Source organism: Otolemur garnettii, unplaced genomic scaffold (genome assembly GCF_000181295.1).
Source record: "Otolemur garnettii isolate 467f Iridium unplaced genomic scaffold, OtoGar3 scaffold00008, whole genome shotgun sequence".
NCBI classification, from domain to species: Eukaryota; Metazoa; Chordata; class Mammalia; order Primates; family Galagidae; genus Otolemur; species Otolemur garnettii.
In genome coordinates this window covers 21,441,247-21,458,789 of record NW_003852403.1, presented here as the reverse complement: position 1 = coordinate 21,458,789, position 17,543 = coordinate 21,441,247, and the positions used below count along the sequence as shown (strand labels likewise).

The 17,543-nt window shown below is 38.5% G+C and overlaps 1 protein-coding gene across 1 annotated transcript in view; it reads right to left on the bottom strand.

Moving 5' to 3' along the window:
- The window catches only part of JMJD1C (jumonji domain containing 1C), a 360,771-nt gene that overhangs the window by 342,741 nt on the left and 487 nt on the right, over positions 1-17,543 (bottom strand). The window lies entirely within an intron of this gene.

Below are 17,543 nucleotides of genomic sequence, written 5' to 3'. Positions count from 1 at the left end.
CCATGGCATCACAGCTCACAGCAACCTCCAACTCCTGGGCTCAAGCAAGTCTCCTGCCTCCGCCTCCCAAGTAGCTGGGACCACAGGCTCCCACCACAAAGCCTGGCTATTTTTTGGTTGCAGCTGTCACTGTTGTTTGGCGGGCCCGGGCTGGATTTGAACCCGCCACCTTAGGTATATATGGCTGGTGCCTTAGCCACTTGAGCTTGGTATTTAAAATATAGCCAGGCTAGGTGCCTGTAGTTCAGTGGCCAGGGCGCTGGCCACATACACCATGACTGGCAGGTTCGAACCTAGCCCAGGCCTGCCAAACAACAATGGTAACTACAACAACAACAAAAATAGCCAGGTGTTGTAGCAGGCACCTTGGGAGGCCAAGGCAAGGGTATCACTTAAGCCCAAGAGTTTGAGGTTGCTGTGATCTGTGACACCATAGCACTCTACTGAGAGCGACACAGTGAGACTTTGTCTCAAATAAATAAATTAATTAAAGCCAAATCCTTTTTTTTCTAAAAGTAGTATATAATACTGAACTATAACTTATAAGGTAAACATTTTTCTTCCTGTGTTGAAATAACATGCCAATCAATGGCTACCAAGGAAATATACCTCATTTATGTGCATTCATTTTTATATGAATCCCAATTATGAAATATTTTGCCATAAAATAAAATGCATCATTAAAGTCAGAATTATTTTTACAAATTCTGCCAATTTGCAAATTCCATCCCTTCCATCTTTTCACTCCCCTAAAACATTACCAACAGCTATTTATTGCACACCAGTAACCCACTTATTCTTGGAGTTGAAGCTTGTTTCCTCTCACCCTGTACTTGATGAAGTAGAAGATCTGATATTTGTACATGATGGAAGCTTTAAAAACCTGCCAGCTCTTCAATTCTTCCTCTACCCACAAATGCCAATGTCATGTATTCTCTGCCCAACTCTGTATTTCTTGGAGTTAAAGAATCAATTCTGGATGACAAAAAGATGAAACTCTGAATCCAAAATCTACAAGACAGTTCTGAGAACATGAGGTACACAGCAGTATATAACAAACAATAATAATGGGTAATAACTATTAAGCATGCATTACGTATCAGGCAACATGTCAAGAACTTAAAGGCTTTATTATCTCATGTGAACCTCCCAGAAGTATCATTATACCCATTTCACAGATGGTGAAACTGGGTCTTAGAGCTAAGTGACCTATGCAAAATGATACAGCTCCTAAGTGACAGATTTAAAAAGACAAAGGGCTTGAGAAAAAATTTAGGCTTTCAATGGCCAACCTCCAAAGCTTGTAACCTGAAGGTTGTAGGCTATCTGCAAAATGTCACAGTTAAAATCCTAAATTTCTTAAGGATCATTTTTATTTTTTTTTTAGTTCAACTTAGATCAATTCAATATGGATAGTACATGCTACTCTGATTATAATTGTTATTTAAAAAGGAGGAACCAAATTATTAATAATTAAAGGTTTTGAGCAAAAACTTTTTGTAATGTGGGATTCAAAATAGAAAAACAACTTAAGAGATCCCTTCTGTGGAAAGTTTGGGAGACAACAGACTAAATGAACTCAATGATTTATTCTAGTTCTAACATCTGAGTTTCTGACAAATGCTTCCAAATCAGAAATATGTCTGCCCCACCTTTGCTCCTGTCCTCCCTCCCTCCCAATCCCACACTTACAACCTACCATCTGCTTTTCATTAGCACTGGCAACCTACAAAACTGACGTTGGCTCTCACCAGAATAAGCCAAAAAGCTAGAGTTGACTCAACTTTAATTCTTTGCTGTGAATAAGGAGCAATTCTTCCTTCCAATTTTATTCTGTTTCTCCTGGCTACCTGTGAACTAATTTGCCTTCTGACAACTTGCTCAGGTCTGCTTCTTCAGTGCAGGCAGCTGCTTAGTGTATGGTCACTTAGTGTATGCCTAGTGTATGCTTAGAATCTCCATCCTTAGCCCCATTCTCTAGGATTTGGATCATCCTGATAGATTAAGAAGTATCTAATAGTACCAGTGTCCACATTCTTGTGATTCACAGGTACTATTTTCTCTTTTCTGTTTCCTTACTAGTTCCACTTGAGCTGCTACAAGCCACATCCTGCCACGATACCCTTAAATGGATCATCCTATTATGGCTGATTTTGGCTGGGACATACTTCATAAAATGCTATGGGCAGCTTAGGGACACATTATGTATGTATAATATCATACATAGTGCATAAAGTCATTACTTGCTTCTGTACTTTTTTGGTTATAGATAATTACCCAAAATTCTAAAGTGTGTCAACACAGGATGTATATAGTTACTGAGACTGTAACAGTGAAACAGGGCAGACAACATTCCTGCTCTAATAGATTCTACTCTCCACTCACATTCCAATCGAAGGAGGAGAAAGAAAACAAAGAACAGCAGCCTGGTAAATACTATACAGAGAACTGCAATAGGTGGACCCAAGAATGATTAGGTGGCTAGGTCAGATTGGGTAATAAATGAAGAAGGGAGCACAAAATCTGAATAGCTTTAAGATGCCATGCAGGGATAATAGGTGCTCATTCTGGAGTAGGAAACAGCAAGAGCAGAGACCCTAAGGCAAAAAGTAGGATGACAAGGTCACAGGAACAGAAAAAAAAAAGGCCAATATGGCTGAAGCTTAATAGGCCAGGAGGATAGTGATAAAAGGTAAATTTGGAAAGGCAAGCAGGGCTTTGTAGGACAAGGTGAAATTTAATTCCAAGTGCAAATAAAGCCACAGGAGTGGGTTTTAAGCAGTCTTCTCATTTATGGAGTAAAAAGGCCACTGTCTTTGCTATGTAGATAACAGACTATAAAAGGTCAAGAACAGAATAGGAAAAACCATTAGAAGACTTGCAGTAATGCAGCTGAGAGATGATGAACGCCTAGACTAAGAAGGTGGCAGAGATGGAGAGGTTCAATTAGGAAGCAGAATTAAGTCCATTGACAGGAATTAATGACAGAGAAAAGTCAAGGATAACTTACGGGTTTTTGACTTGAGTAACTGGTAGAGAATGATGTAATTTTATAATTTAGTGAAATAGGAAAGGCTATGAAAAATCCTAATTTAGAGGGGAGAAAATCAAGAGTAAAAATTTAGAATTAGAAGAACTATTATGGATCATTTACTTTAATTACTTTATTCTAGAGAGAAGCAAACAGTAGCTCAAATTTGTCCATGTGAATTGCCAAAAATGACAAACTATCAGTACGTTCTAGAAGAGCCACTGCCTCACTTTACCAAGTGTTCTTACTGCCATGGACCCCTTTAGCAGTCTGATGAGCCTTGGACTCAAAATAATGTTTTAGTTTTACATATACAAACATGAAACCGGGGCAGCACCTGTGGCTCAAAGGAGTAGGGCGCCAGCCCCGTATGGCGGAGGTGGCAGGTTCAAACCCAGCCCCAGCCAAAAACTGCAAAAAAAAAACACATGAAACTAATTTTTTGAACTACAATTATCAGAATAGTAAAAAAGGGCTTGGCGCTCGTGGCTCAAGCAGTTGGGGCTCCAGCCATATACACCTGAGCTGGCCAGTTCGAATACAACCCGGACCAGCCAGAAACAATGATGGCTGCAACCAAAAAATATCTGGGTGTTGTGGCAGGCACCTGTAGTCCTAGCTACTCGGGGAGCCCAGGCAGGAGAATCGCTTGAGCCTAGGAGTTGGAGGTTGCTGTGATGCCAGGGCACTCTACCCAGGGGTATAGCTTGAGGCTCTGTCTCAAAAAAAAAAGAATAGTAAAAAAGAATATGATTTGGTAACACTACATGTGCTTCTATCGCAACTCATTAGATAACAAAATCTCCTAGTGATCTAATAGCTACTATAATTTCAAAGCAAGGATGAGTGAGGTAAGCAATATTTCAAGATAGCTATAACAACTTCAATATGAAAAAAAAATTTCCATGATTTCTACTGACAAAAAAGCTATAAGTACTACTGTTACTAGGATTTGTTCCCTTCATGCTTTATTTCAGGTGAAGGTTAGTGAAAAAATATATAACTTTTTAACCCTCTTAAGTTCATGGACACATAATTTGTGGACCCTAGGCTAACAGCCCCAGTTAAAACACCAATTCCCCTACCCTACAGTAATACAACGGCTGTTGGACTGATCACTGTGCCTCCAGTATTTCCTGAAACTCTTCCTCATCTGACAAAAGATCACAAAGGCCAGTCTAATGAAGAGTCACCAGTTTAAGCCCTTGTACAGGTTCTTACAGCCTAGGGGAGGGATAAAGGATCAAGTCCAAATGCTTTACTGTGGCACTGAAGGCCTCACTCTCCAAACTCTGCTGCTCCACTTCCACTGCACATCGTACTTTGAGCGCACGCTCTCTCTGGATTATAGTTGGTCTTATAACACTCTACTAGTATAAGACCCTACCAAAGAATTATCTTTGTAAAGCATCTGATTCCAAACAGATGATCTCTGTTTGAACTGTGAACTTCTTTAAAATCAATGAAGGTTTTTGCAGGGCAGTATTCCAGGCCGTGGTCATTACCAACACCTAGAATCTTTTTTTTTTTTTTACGTTTTGGCTGGGGCTGGGTTTGAACCCACCACCTCCAGCATATGGGGCTGGCACCCTACTCCTTTGAGCCACAGGCACCACCCAACACCTAGAATCTTTTTCCCATACATGATAGTCTTCTCCCAAGTTCAGTGATTTCTGAACTGCAAAAGGCTATTTTGAGTATTTGTGCCAGATTTTTATTAATCTTAAAATATTTCACACCCCCATTACAGTATGCAGGTTATAAAGGGATTCCATACATTCGTGTTTAATTCTCTGAATGATTCCATAAAGACAAGCAATCTAATAGATTACTTAATTTTCAAATGAGGGAAGAAAAGACCAGCAAAATAAACTGATTTCTGCCCAGATCTAATCATTTATCGAGCTGAAGCTGGAATCATAAATCCCAGCCCTCTTGGTTGAGATGCAGTGTGAACCAAAGCCAATATGCCAAGTCCAAGATAGATGAATACAAAGCCTGATAGTGTCCTTCAAGAAGCTTTACAACATACTACCAATATAACCCTATTATTGAAAGATTTTTCATTGTAATGCCACAAGCTCTAGAATAGAATTACATCAATTCCTTAATTTTTAAAAAGGTAACTGCTTTTCTCTATTTCCGCTAGGATTTCTAATTATTGTACATTGTTCCTATTAGTCCAGACCTCTGAAATGAAAGCTTCTTGTAAAAACTTACTAAATATTTCCCAGTTTACTAGAGATTATTATTTCTGTCTGCGGAATGAGATACAAAAGTGACACAATATTTAAAAAGACTTCTCAAGGATATACCAAATTAAAATTGTCTAAATAAAAACTAAGGATTCTTGAGGTAAACTTTCTTATCGATTCATATTTATTTCCATCAAGTTGTTCAGATGTGCTTTTTTTTTTTCTTTTTAAGACAGAGGCTCACTATGTCACCCTCACTAAAGTCGTGGTGTCACAGCTCCCAGCAAACTCAAACTCTTAAGTGATTCTCTTGCCTCCACCTCCCACGTAGCTAGGACTACAGGTGCCCACCACAATGCCCAGCTATTTTTTTGTTGCAGTTGTCATTGCTGTTTAGCTGGCCGAGGCCGGGTTCAACCCCGCCAGCCTGGTTGTATGTGGTTGGCACCCTAGCCACTAAGCTACGGGAGCCGCCCTGTTCAGATGTTTTTCAGGTCATTTTCATGTCACAACCTGGCTATGTATTTAGTTTATCAACAGTTGTATTTTGTGAAATAAGAGGTTTGTAGAAAATTAAGTTTTCAAGAGAGTGATATAATATATACCATAAATAAACCTTCACATATGCAGCTAAAGCAAAAAAAAAAAAAATGCAAGACTTCCAAAATATCCTTAAAAAGAATAGAAAATAAGTTAAGGTATGTAAGGATAATGGAATATTACCTAGAAGTGGAAATCAAGGAATTACAATTACAAGTAAAATCTCAAAAATACAGTATTAAGTCCAGGCAGTGGGTCATGCCTGTAATCCTAGCACTCTGGTAGGCAAAGGAGGAGGATCGTTTGAGGCCAGGAGTTAGAGACCAGCCTGGGCAAGAGCGAAAAGACCTCATCTGTCCAAAAAAACAAGAACAAGGGGGTGTGGGAGATCTATCAGCTGTAGTCACCAGCTACTTGGAAAGTTGAGGCAGAAGGACTGCTTGAGCCCAGGAGTTAGAGGTTGCGGTAAGCCAAGATGATGCCACCGCAGTACAGCACAGGTAACACAGTGAGATTCTGTTTCAAATAAAAATATTTATATAGTATTAAGTAAAGGAAGGGAAAAGCACAGAATGTCTAGAAAGAGGTGTTAAAGAAGGATCAAGAGCTTCTTTGAGTGATTTTTAGCAAGGGGTACACTCTTCCTTAGATCTAGGAACAAAAAAAGAGGAAGATGGTAAAAGATATAAAAGAAATTTCAAAGTAAAGAGAATAAAAATTCATGAATTTGGAGCTGGACAAGTATTTTGATCAAGTCTTTTCAGGGTTTGAGCTAGGTGGGAAAGCTTCAGCAGAAAATAACAGACTTCAGAGTCTATAATAACTGCTCTGATTATCAAATAATATTGTGTTATTATTAAATAATACATAATATTATTTATATTGAATAATATAAATTGTGGTAAGCTTGTTTGAAAAATTACTGGGTTCTACCCAGAGATTCTGATTTAGTTGGTCTGAGGTAGAAACTGAGAATCTACCTATTCATTTAAGCAGCACCATAAGTTGGACAAACAATTTTCAGATATATGGTATAAAGTCAATTTTAAGAATACAAAAGAAATGGGATACACACCCACACTAGATTGCCTCCCCCAAGACACATACATAGTCTGAAACAACAGGCCTGAGATAAGGTCTTGCAGCATCCAACGCCTGCCATCTGTGAAAATGTATACAATTTCTTTCCTGAAAAAATTAACTTAGTCTTTATTCTCTCCAACAGAAATTTTCAGGAATCCACACATTCCCACCAATACACCAATATCCTTCTATTTAATAGTTGCTACATTGAAGGGAAGGAACTTTTTATCTGAATTTCCTTAATACTCAGTGAGAACAACACTATTTTCTTTGTGTGATATGGAAAAATTAACATGCAAGTGTACAGTCTTCCTCCCTCTACTCATTTTGCCCTTCCTATAAAGTTTTGCTGAAAGTAAGTTGATCAACATAATAAAGGAATAAAGCAAGAATTTGATAGGGGCTCAGCACCCATAGCACAGGGGTTATGGCGCCAGCCACATACACCAAGGGGTGGTAGGTTTGAACCTGGCCCAGGCCAGCTAAACAATGACAACTGCAACAACAAAAAAAAACAGCCGGGTGTTGTGGCAGGTGTCTGTTGTCCCAGCTACTTGGGAGGCTGAGGCAAGAGAATCGTTTAAGCCCTAGAGTTTGAGGTTGCTGTGAGCTGTGATGCCATAGCACTCTACCGAGGGTGACATAATAGCACTCTGTCTCAAAAAGAAACAAAAACAAGAAAAGAAATGTTGATGGGAAGCAATCCTGTTGGCTGTGATTTAGAAAGAAAATTTGACAAGTGAGGAGCTACAGAGCAGCAAAAGAAATAGGGAGGACAAATATTAATGTAGTTGTGAATTAAATTCCCTTAAATACTCTTTGAAGAATAAAAGAATTCCTTTTTAGTTACTTCTGGTGTTAAACTATGCTTCAGATCAAGACTCAATTCTAACTTAGACCATGCATATGTCTGAATTAGCTACAGTTATGTCCTGGCCCCATTAGTACGGCTTTTGTAAATTGCCTGTTGATATTCTTTGCGCATTTTTTCCTACTGAAATTTATTTATTTTTAAATAAAATTTATTTTTTAAGGCAATTGTAGGTTCACAGCAGAACTGAGAGAAAGTAGAATCCCATTTACCTTGTCCTCACACAGGCACAACCTCCCGCAACATCAATATCCCACATAAGAATGGTACATATGTTACCATCAATGTACCTAGATGGATACATATTATCAGCTCTGAACTTGTAGCTCAGTAAGTAGGGTGCCTGCCACATACACAGAGGCTGGCAGGTTCAGCGCAGCCCAGGGCCTGCTAAACAACAATGACAACTGCAACCAAAAAATAGTTGGGCGTTGTGGTGGGTGCCTGTAGTCCCAGCTACTTGGGAGGCTGAGGTAAGACAATCACTTAAGCCCAAGAGTTTGAGGTTGCTGTGAGCTGTGATGCTACAGCACTCTACTAAGAGTGACATAGTGAGACTCTGTCTCAAAAAAAAAAAAAAAAGTAAAAATAAATACATATGTACAAACACACATTACTATCTTCCAAAGTCCCTAGTTAGCATTAAGGTTCACTTCCGGTGGTGTACATCCTACCTCTCTCCACACACTGACATGCCTATAATGACATGGATCCACCTTTGTGCAGAATATTTTCACTGCCCTAAAAATCCTCTGTTCTCTCTGCCTATTCACCACTCCCTCCCCATAACCTATGGTAACCCTGAAACTTCTGGTTTCCAGTTTTGCCTATTCACAGATGTCATATAGTCAAAATTATACAATATGTAGCTTTTTCAGAGTGGCTTCAATGGTAAGAATTTAAGTTTCTTCCATGTCTTTTTCACGACTTTATCTCATTTTTTTTCTAGCACTAATATTCCCTCGTCTAAAGGTGGTGTAATTTTTACCCATTTTTACCCATGAAAGACATTTTTGGTTACTTCCAAGTTCTGGCAATTATAAATAAAGCTGCTATCAACATCTGTGTGCAGGTTTTACGTGGACCTAAGTTTCATTTCATTTGGATAAATACTGGAAAGTGCAATTGCTGGATGGTTAAGAGTGTATTTAATTTTGTTAGAAACTGCCAAGTGGTCTTTCAAAGTGGCTGTGCCATTTTGCCTTCCTACCAGCAACGAATGACTTCCTAACGCTTTACCCAACTGGGCCTGGTGCTTTCTGTTTTAGAAAATTATTAATCAGATTTAACTTCTTTGCCAGATACAGGTCTACTCAGATTGCCTATTTCTTCTTGTATGAGTTTTGGCAGATTGTAGCTTTCAAAAAATTGGTCCATTTCACCTAGGTTATCAAATTTGTGGGCACAGAGTTGGTCATAATTCTTTTATTATCCTTTCAATGTCCATGAGATCTGTGCTGATGTCCCCTCTTTCATTTCTGATAATAATTATTATCCTCTCTTTTTAAAGTTATTCTAACTAAAGGATAAGTGACTTTATCTTTTTAAGAAATCAATCGCCTTTAGTTTTTTTTCTCTATTGATTTTCTGATTTCCATTTCAATGATTTCTCCTCTAATTTTTATTACTTCTTTTCGTCTTACTTTGGATTGAATTTTCTCCTTTCTCTAGTTTCCGAAGGTGGAACCTTAGACTATTTATTTCTGATCTTTCCCCTCTTCTAATAGATCCATTCAAGCCTATAAATTTCTCTCTAAGCAATGGTTTCACTGCATCCCACAAATTTTCAATACAATACAAAGCTGTATTTTCATTTTCTTCAAAATACTGTATTTTTTAAATTTTCTTGAGATTTCTTCTTTGACCCTCCTATCATTTAGAAGTATGTTGTTTACTCTTCAAGTATTTTGGGATTTTCCAGTTATCCTTTGGATACTGGTTTCTAATTTATTTTTATTGGGGTCTGAGAGCAGATATTTTATAATTTGTATTCTTTAAAGTTTGTTAAAGTTTGTTGTATAACCCCTAAATGAGGTCTATCTTGAATGTTCCATGTGATCTTGAAAAGAAAATGTAACCTGTTATTTGGATAAATAGTCTTATAGATGTCGATTATGTAGTTGATTGATAGTGCTATTGACTTCAACTTTGTCCTTACTGCATTTCTGATAGAGGTATTTTTTTTTTTTTTTTTTGATACAGAGTCTCACTGTCACCCTTGGTAGAGTGCCATGGCATCACAGCTCACCGCAACCTCCATCTCTTGGGCTTAAGTGATTCTCTTGCCTCAACCTCCCAAGTGGCTAGGACTACAGGCACCTGCTACAATGCCCAGCTATTTTTTGTTGCAGTTGTCATTGTTTTTTAGCCAGCACGGGAAGGGTTTGAACTCGCCAACTTCAGTATACGTGGCTGGCGCAGTAACCACTGTTCTAGGGGGGCTGATCCTGAGGTATTAATTTAAACTCATGGTTTTAATTGAAAAAAAAAAAATTTTGAGACAGAGTCTCACCTGTTGCCTGGAATGTAGTACAATGGCATTATCACAGCTCAACACAACCTCAAACTCCTGGCCTCAAGCAATCCTCCTGCTTCAGCCTCCCCAGTAGTTAGGACCACAGGCACATGCCACTATACTTAACTAATACTTTTTTGCTTTTTGTGTAGAGATGGAGTCTTGACATGCTTTCCAGGATGGTCTCTTAACTCCTGGCCTCAGGTGATCCTCTCACTTTATACTCCTAGAAGTGCTAGGGTTATAGCCATGAGTCACTGCGCCCAGCCCTTAATTAAACATTTTATATATATTTTATTTTCTCTCTTTTCTTGACATATCGATTATACTTTTGACCCTTAAACAACATGGGTTTTAACTGCATGAGTCTATTTATATGTGGATTTTTTTCAACCATGCACAAATGGAAAATATAGTATTTAATAGGCACAAAACCTATACATGGAAGGCCAACTTTACATAAACCAAGTTCTGCAGGGCTGACTGAAGTACTTGAGTATGTACCAATTTTGGTATACTCAAAGGTCCTGGAGTCAATCCCCCATGTATACTGAGACAGTATCAAGAGAACAAAAGAAGAGCCACAGACTCAGAGAAAAATATTTGCAAAAGATGTATCTGATAATGGACTTATGACTGTACTTTTCTTCTTCTTCTTTTAGTGGTTGTCCTGAGGTTTACAATAACCTAATTCAAGTCCATTTTCAAACAATACTATACCACTTCCCAAGTAGGGTAGTCTGAGTATCTTTTAATAACAAAATAGTCCTAATTCTTTTCTCCTATCCCTTGTATCACTGTTGTCATTCATTTCACATATGTATATATGTATACACACACACACACAAGCACACACAAGCATACATAATCAAATATACTTTTGCATTTATTATTTTAAACAAATTGTTACATGTTAGATTGATTAAGAAAAAGGAAAAAAAAGTTTTCAAGATCCAAGTTTCTGGCTCAGCGCCTGTAGCTCAAGCGGCTAAGGCCCCAGCCACACACACCAGAGCTGGCAGGTTCGAATCCAGCCCAGGCCTGCCAAACTGTGACAACTACAACCAAAAAATAGAGAATCACTTAAGAGAATCACTTAAGCCCAAGAGTTGGAGGTTGCTGTGAGCTGTGACACCACTGCACTCTACCCCGGGCAATAGCTTAAGGCTCTGTCTCAAAAAAAAAAGAAAGAAAGAAAGAAAGAAAAAGAAAAGATCCAAGTTTCTGGGTTATATTGTTTTCTTTCTTTCTGATGAACTTTTCTACATATTTCTTGCAAGCAGGTCTATTGGCAACAAAGTCCTTTAATTTGTCTTTGTTTGAGAAAGTTTTTATATCTTCTTCACTTTGGAAGGACAATATGACAAGGGACATAATTCTAGGTTGGTGGTTATTTTCTCTTCACACTAAACATTTCACTTTTCTCTCTTCTTGCTTACACAGTTTCTGAGGAATAGTTGGATGCAATCTTCACTCCTCAATAGTTAAGGTGTTTTCCCCTCCTCTGGCTTCTGTTATTCAATCTATAATTACGGCTTCTGACTTACTGACAGAGGTCTTTTCACTATCAAGATTATAGGCTCAGTGCCTGTAGCTCAAGCAGCTAAGGCGCCAGCCACATACACTGGAGCTGGGGGGTTCAAATCCAGCCCAGGCCTATCAAAACAATGACAACTACAACCAAAAAATAGCTGGGGGTTGTGGTGGGCGCCTGTAATCCCAGCTACTTGGGAGGCTGAGGCAAGAGAATAGCTTAAGCCCAAGAGTTGGAGGTTGCTATGAGTTGTGACGCCACAGTACTCTACCGAGGGTGACAAAATAAGACTCTGTCTCAAAAAAAAAAAAATTGTACAATTTTCTTTTTCTTTCTTTTTTTTTTTTTCGTGAGACAGAGCCTCAAGCTGTTACCTTGTGTAGAGTGCTATGGCATCACAGCTCACAGCAACCTCCAACTCCTGGGCTCAAGCGAGTCTCCTGCCTCTGCCTCCCAAGTAGCTGGGACTACAGGCACCCGCCACAATGCCTGGCTATTTTTTGGTTGCAGCTGTCATTGTTGTTTGGTGGGCCCAGGCTGGATTCAAACCCGCCAGCTCAGGTGTATGTAGCTAGTGCCTTAGCTGCTTGAGCCACAGTCGCCAAGCCAAACTGTACAATTTTCATCTATGCTTTCTTTCTGTACTTTCGTGGTACTTTCAGTTTTTAATATATAGGATGTCCATAAAGTTTGTGCTATTTTAACTTGCACACAGACTTTATGGACACCCTGTATTACATTTCTTATCCATCAGAAATTATTTTTCTTCAGTTTTTATTACATGGCTGGCTAGTTATGACATCATTTACTGGATAATTCCATCATGTTCCAAAAACTGTAAAATGCCACCTTTATCTAGATTAAACACCTATTTGGTCTGTTTCTGGACTTTACTTTGAAGGTGAAAAAAAAAAAAAAAAACTAGGAAGAGAGTTTGTGAAGGGAACTGGGTAGTCAGCGACAGGGAAGAAAAAAAGGACTAATTTTTCACTGTTTGCTTTTTGAACTTTATTCTGTGTGCTTTAAATTAACGCTTAAAACATAAATGAAAAAAATTTTAAAGTTCTGCTTACCAGACATAGCGGGGTCATCAAATATTTCATATTTAGGAAATTATACTATAAACCCCATATGTACCTGAATACCTGAAATCATAAACCTATTTTGAGTTTAAAATCATTTTAATCAATTTTATTTTAAATGAATAATGAAAGTACCTCAAATATACACAAAACTATCTTTTAAGCTTGGCACGGTAGCTCATGTGTGCAATCCTAGCACTCTGGGAGGCTGAGGCAAGTGGATTGATTGAGGTCAGGAGTTTGACACAAGACTGAGCAAGAAGGAAACCCTGCTTCTAAAAAATAGCCAGGTGTTGTAATTCTGTAAATAGGAGGTGCCTGTAATCCCAGCTACTGAAGAGGCAGAAGCAAGAAGACCACTTGAGCCCAAGAGCTTGAAGTTGCCATGAACTCTGACACCATGACACTCTTATCAAGGGCAACAAAGAGAGACTCTATCTCAAAAACAAACAAACAACAACAAATAAAATCTTTTACCCTGAAGGAAAAAAAATTCTTTTTTCAGTCTAAATCCTTAAGCATTATAGTTAAGGCTACTACCTTAAATCCATAAACCATAGATAAGGTCAATTCCTTACTGCATGTTGTCCCTAGATCTAGCCATCACAGATGTACAGAGTGTCCCTGTATGTAGGGAGAAATGGGAAATAGCAGCTAAATGTACTTTTATTTACAAAATATTCTCTATGCGTTGACCACCTCTTTCTATACACACCCATGAAGTCCTCTCCTACTCATGGTGAACACATTCTGACACTTGTTGCTATGCAATTTTCCCTATATATGACAACTTTTGGGACACCCTGTACTTTGCTTTTGTCTTTTTTTTTTAGAGTCTCACTTTGTAGCCCTCAGTAGAGTGCCATGGCGTCACAGCTCACAGAAACCTCAAACTCTTGGGGTCAAGTGATTCTCTTGCCTTAGCCTCCAGAGTAGCTGGGACCACAGGCACCTGCCACAAGAAGAGATGGGGTGTGGTCTCAGTCTTGTTCAGGCTAGTCTCAAACCCCTGAGTTCAAGCAATCTACCCTCCTCAGCCTCCCAGAGTGCTGGGATTATAGGCGTGAGCCACTACAGTCAGCTGCTTTTGTCACTGATGGTTAGCTAGTACCTATCTTTATCTATTAATACCTATAGTGAATACATAATCAGATTCTCATCTTTCTATTCTACGGCAATCTGATCATTGTATTTTCAGTATCATTTCTTTATAATTCAATTTCAATGTCAAATGCCAAACTTGACCTGTCTTAACCATAAACCATAAGCAGATAGCCTGAGAGAAAAAAGATATTCACCTAGAAGATGAGGAAAGAACACTTTTCTCCTGTTAATTCAGTCTTTTTAAGATATTCTCCCTAAACAGCTCTTAAAGAGAAACATTTACTAATTTTAGCCTTTCTCCAAATACAAATATTTTTAAGCTATTGAAAATACTCTCCCACTAGAAATGGAAAGGTGACCTATTATATGGATTAGGTATTACCTCTGTACCCTATAACTCTGCTCTCACCACCTCCTCTCCGAGGTACTTTCCCATTCTCTGCTGATTTGCTAATAAATGAACTCCTTTAATATGCAAAAGAGGCACATATATCCCAGGAAAACTAAGATGTAGAAGAAAAAGCAATGTTTTTACTGGAGTCTAATTAATTACCCTTATGTTTTAAAATCACTTACATTTGTTCATCATAACATAATCACTCCTATTCCACAAGAAACAGTATGACTCAGCAAATGTCACATTAGTAGTGGTAGAAATGTCTCCTGAGAGAATGTCCTTTGCCCTACATATGCTACCTCCCACCATGATTTAACTCAATAACAAGAGAAGTCTTTGCAGAACACAGCGAAGTAATCCACAGCACAAAGCATGAATACTAACATGTATGAAAACAAAACAATTAAGTTCCATACCTAAGAAATAATTTTCTATCTTCTGATCAGAAACCTTACACAGTGATGTACTTATCTAATTGCCACTTATTAGCAGATCTCAACTGAGTCATAGTCCAATACACAGAAATTAAAAACACCCACCACTAAAATCTGGGAACTTTTCAAGAAAAATTCTCCTGAGACAAAGCTGCTTTTATTTTATACGGATTGTTCTCAACCACATCAGACTCAATATGCCCCTTCCATAAAATACTTTCTTTTGCTTTACCATCCTGAAATTAATAATAATCTTCCTACAGATAATTTCAAACAAATCCATATACCCTCAATAAAATGAAAAATAAAAAAAGTAAAACTAATTTATAATAATAAAATATGTATTTCAATGCTCAGGCAAAACTACGATAGATGACTTACAAAAATAATTAATAGCTGAGTATGATAACTACGAATGCAAAGCTATTTGTGATGAAATTATCCAAGGCAGTAAGCAAAATAAATCTTCCTTCAGTTTACACAACAGTTGGATGTGGAAACAGTGGAAAATTCAATCTGAGTTGAAGCTATTATTTTATATGTAAAATGGAGGTTCTAAGCTCAGACAATTATAAAGATTATATGAATGTCAGTCAAAATATTCCTAACTCCTACAGGACACAGGGACATGCTTTGTTCAGGACTGTTCCACATATTCCAAAAAGTACAGCAACCCTGGCCCACCCATCAAATTCTAGTGGCTAGTCCCAATCATTATAACAACCAAAAAAGTGCTTCTTAATTTCCCACTGGAGGATAATTCCCATCTGAACAAGAAACATTTCTGCTATCACAAAATAATGTAAAGAAGTTTGGGAAACATGAATTAGATTTCCAATTTTGCTAGCACTGACCTACATGATCATTGCCCAGTGAACTAACATCTCTAAATCTCAGCTTCCAGGTATCAAAAGGGAATAAATATTATCTAGTGCTTTAAAGTCTCGGATGGATGACAATCACATGTGTAGCACACCCAGTAGGTGGTTTCCAACACATAGCCTATGACGACGTGAAAAAAGGAACTATTTCAGGCAAACTGAATGAAAGCAGCAAAAAGGAAGTAGCATAATGTGGAAGAGGCAGAGGATCTAACAAGCATGCAAAATGAAATTTAATACACAGCAGTATCCCTAACATTTCAGAGAACAGCCGGCCTATCTCAGCAACCTCTGAAGACACAAATACATCATGATTCAATGAATAGTCGGTATTCACAATGACGACCCCTAAAAAGGCAAAGACATATTTAAGAGATTTCCACTGCACACAGCTGAAATTTTTATAAGTTTGAGCATCCTCATAGCATAAGACATTGAAAAACAAGGATTACAATAGGTAGAGAATGGAGATCAAAGCATTAAAGGAAAAATGAAATCCATGCAAAAGCACTAAGCATAAAAATATAGCTTGGTTCAGAAAAAAGCAGGGAAAGGATACATCAGTGGTTGTGGATAAAGGCAGTAAAAATTAAACCAGAGAGTTCTCCAGAAAATTGCTGCTTATATGGCTCACCTGATGCCCAATAATGCTGAATAATGGTCAAAAAATAAGGTTCAGAATGAATGCAAATTATCAAAATTCCTAAAATAAAAATACATACTCTCAACATGAATAAGTAGAACCTAACCCAAGAGCAGAAAACAGTTTCTGAGTTTGCTTTTTAAATAACTGAAATATTACCAAATTTATTGACCCTGACAAGTGAAAAGAACCCAGGATAAACTACACGTCTCAATTTTCTTCCAAACCAATCAGAGCACTTCCTAAACATGTTATTTACCGATGCCTCACATTGCCCTTGAATAGCAAAAAGCAGGCTACAGTGTTATTAGTCTCTTTTAACTGAGAAACAAAACAAATAAATTACAGTACTGCGACGAAATAAGCCATTATGTTTTTTAGGACTTTAATTAAAGGCTGCAGACTCACATTTCATCTTTCATTCTTTGCACCACCTGAATGCTAGAATATCTTTTACTACTGTCGTTAAATGGAAAAGACCAAGACTAAACTTTACCCAATTTGGTAGTGTCACCAAAAAATCAGTTTTAAAATCCTACTCTTGAAATAATGACATTTGCAAGAACTACAAGGTGTTAGCAGTAAACCAAGTTCTCCCAAAATAGACAGCAGGACGGTCAGGAATCCTAGGCCCAGCTTTTACTTTGAATATCTGGCAGGCTCAGGAAAATAATGGAGATTTGTGTCTGTAAAACAGCTTTGCAGATGCTCTAATGAAAAGGTGTTTTAAGAGACCCACAACAGTGGTATCACTACACCCACTACTGTAAACGCCAAATCCAATGTTCTGCTCTTGTGCCCTTCCCTGCAATGCACCATACATCATGAGATTCTAGGTACACTCAGGCCTTGCAAGGACCTCCTGCCATTTCCCTTAAAATGCAGTACTGTTAAGTATGCCCTTGGTGCTGTGCCTCACTAAACAGGCGACCGGATGTGGCCAAGCACACCTCAAAATCTTGGCTCTCCAGAATCTAGGGCCTAGTCCAGAGGGTTCTGTCGAGCAGAGTTCCTGCCAGTACCTTATTTTTCACACACGCATAGACCATCCCAACCCCCAGTTCCCTTCTTCAGCCTCCTGCCCGCCTCTCACCACCAAGTGGGCGTCCCAAAGACACAGAAGAGGAGGATCAGAAGGTGGAGCGCAGGGGTCAGGGTTGAGGGCGCGAGGCCGACCAGCGCGGGCCGGGGTCCCGCCCGTCAAGCCCCAGGAGCTCGGCCGCCAGGTCCTGG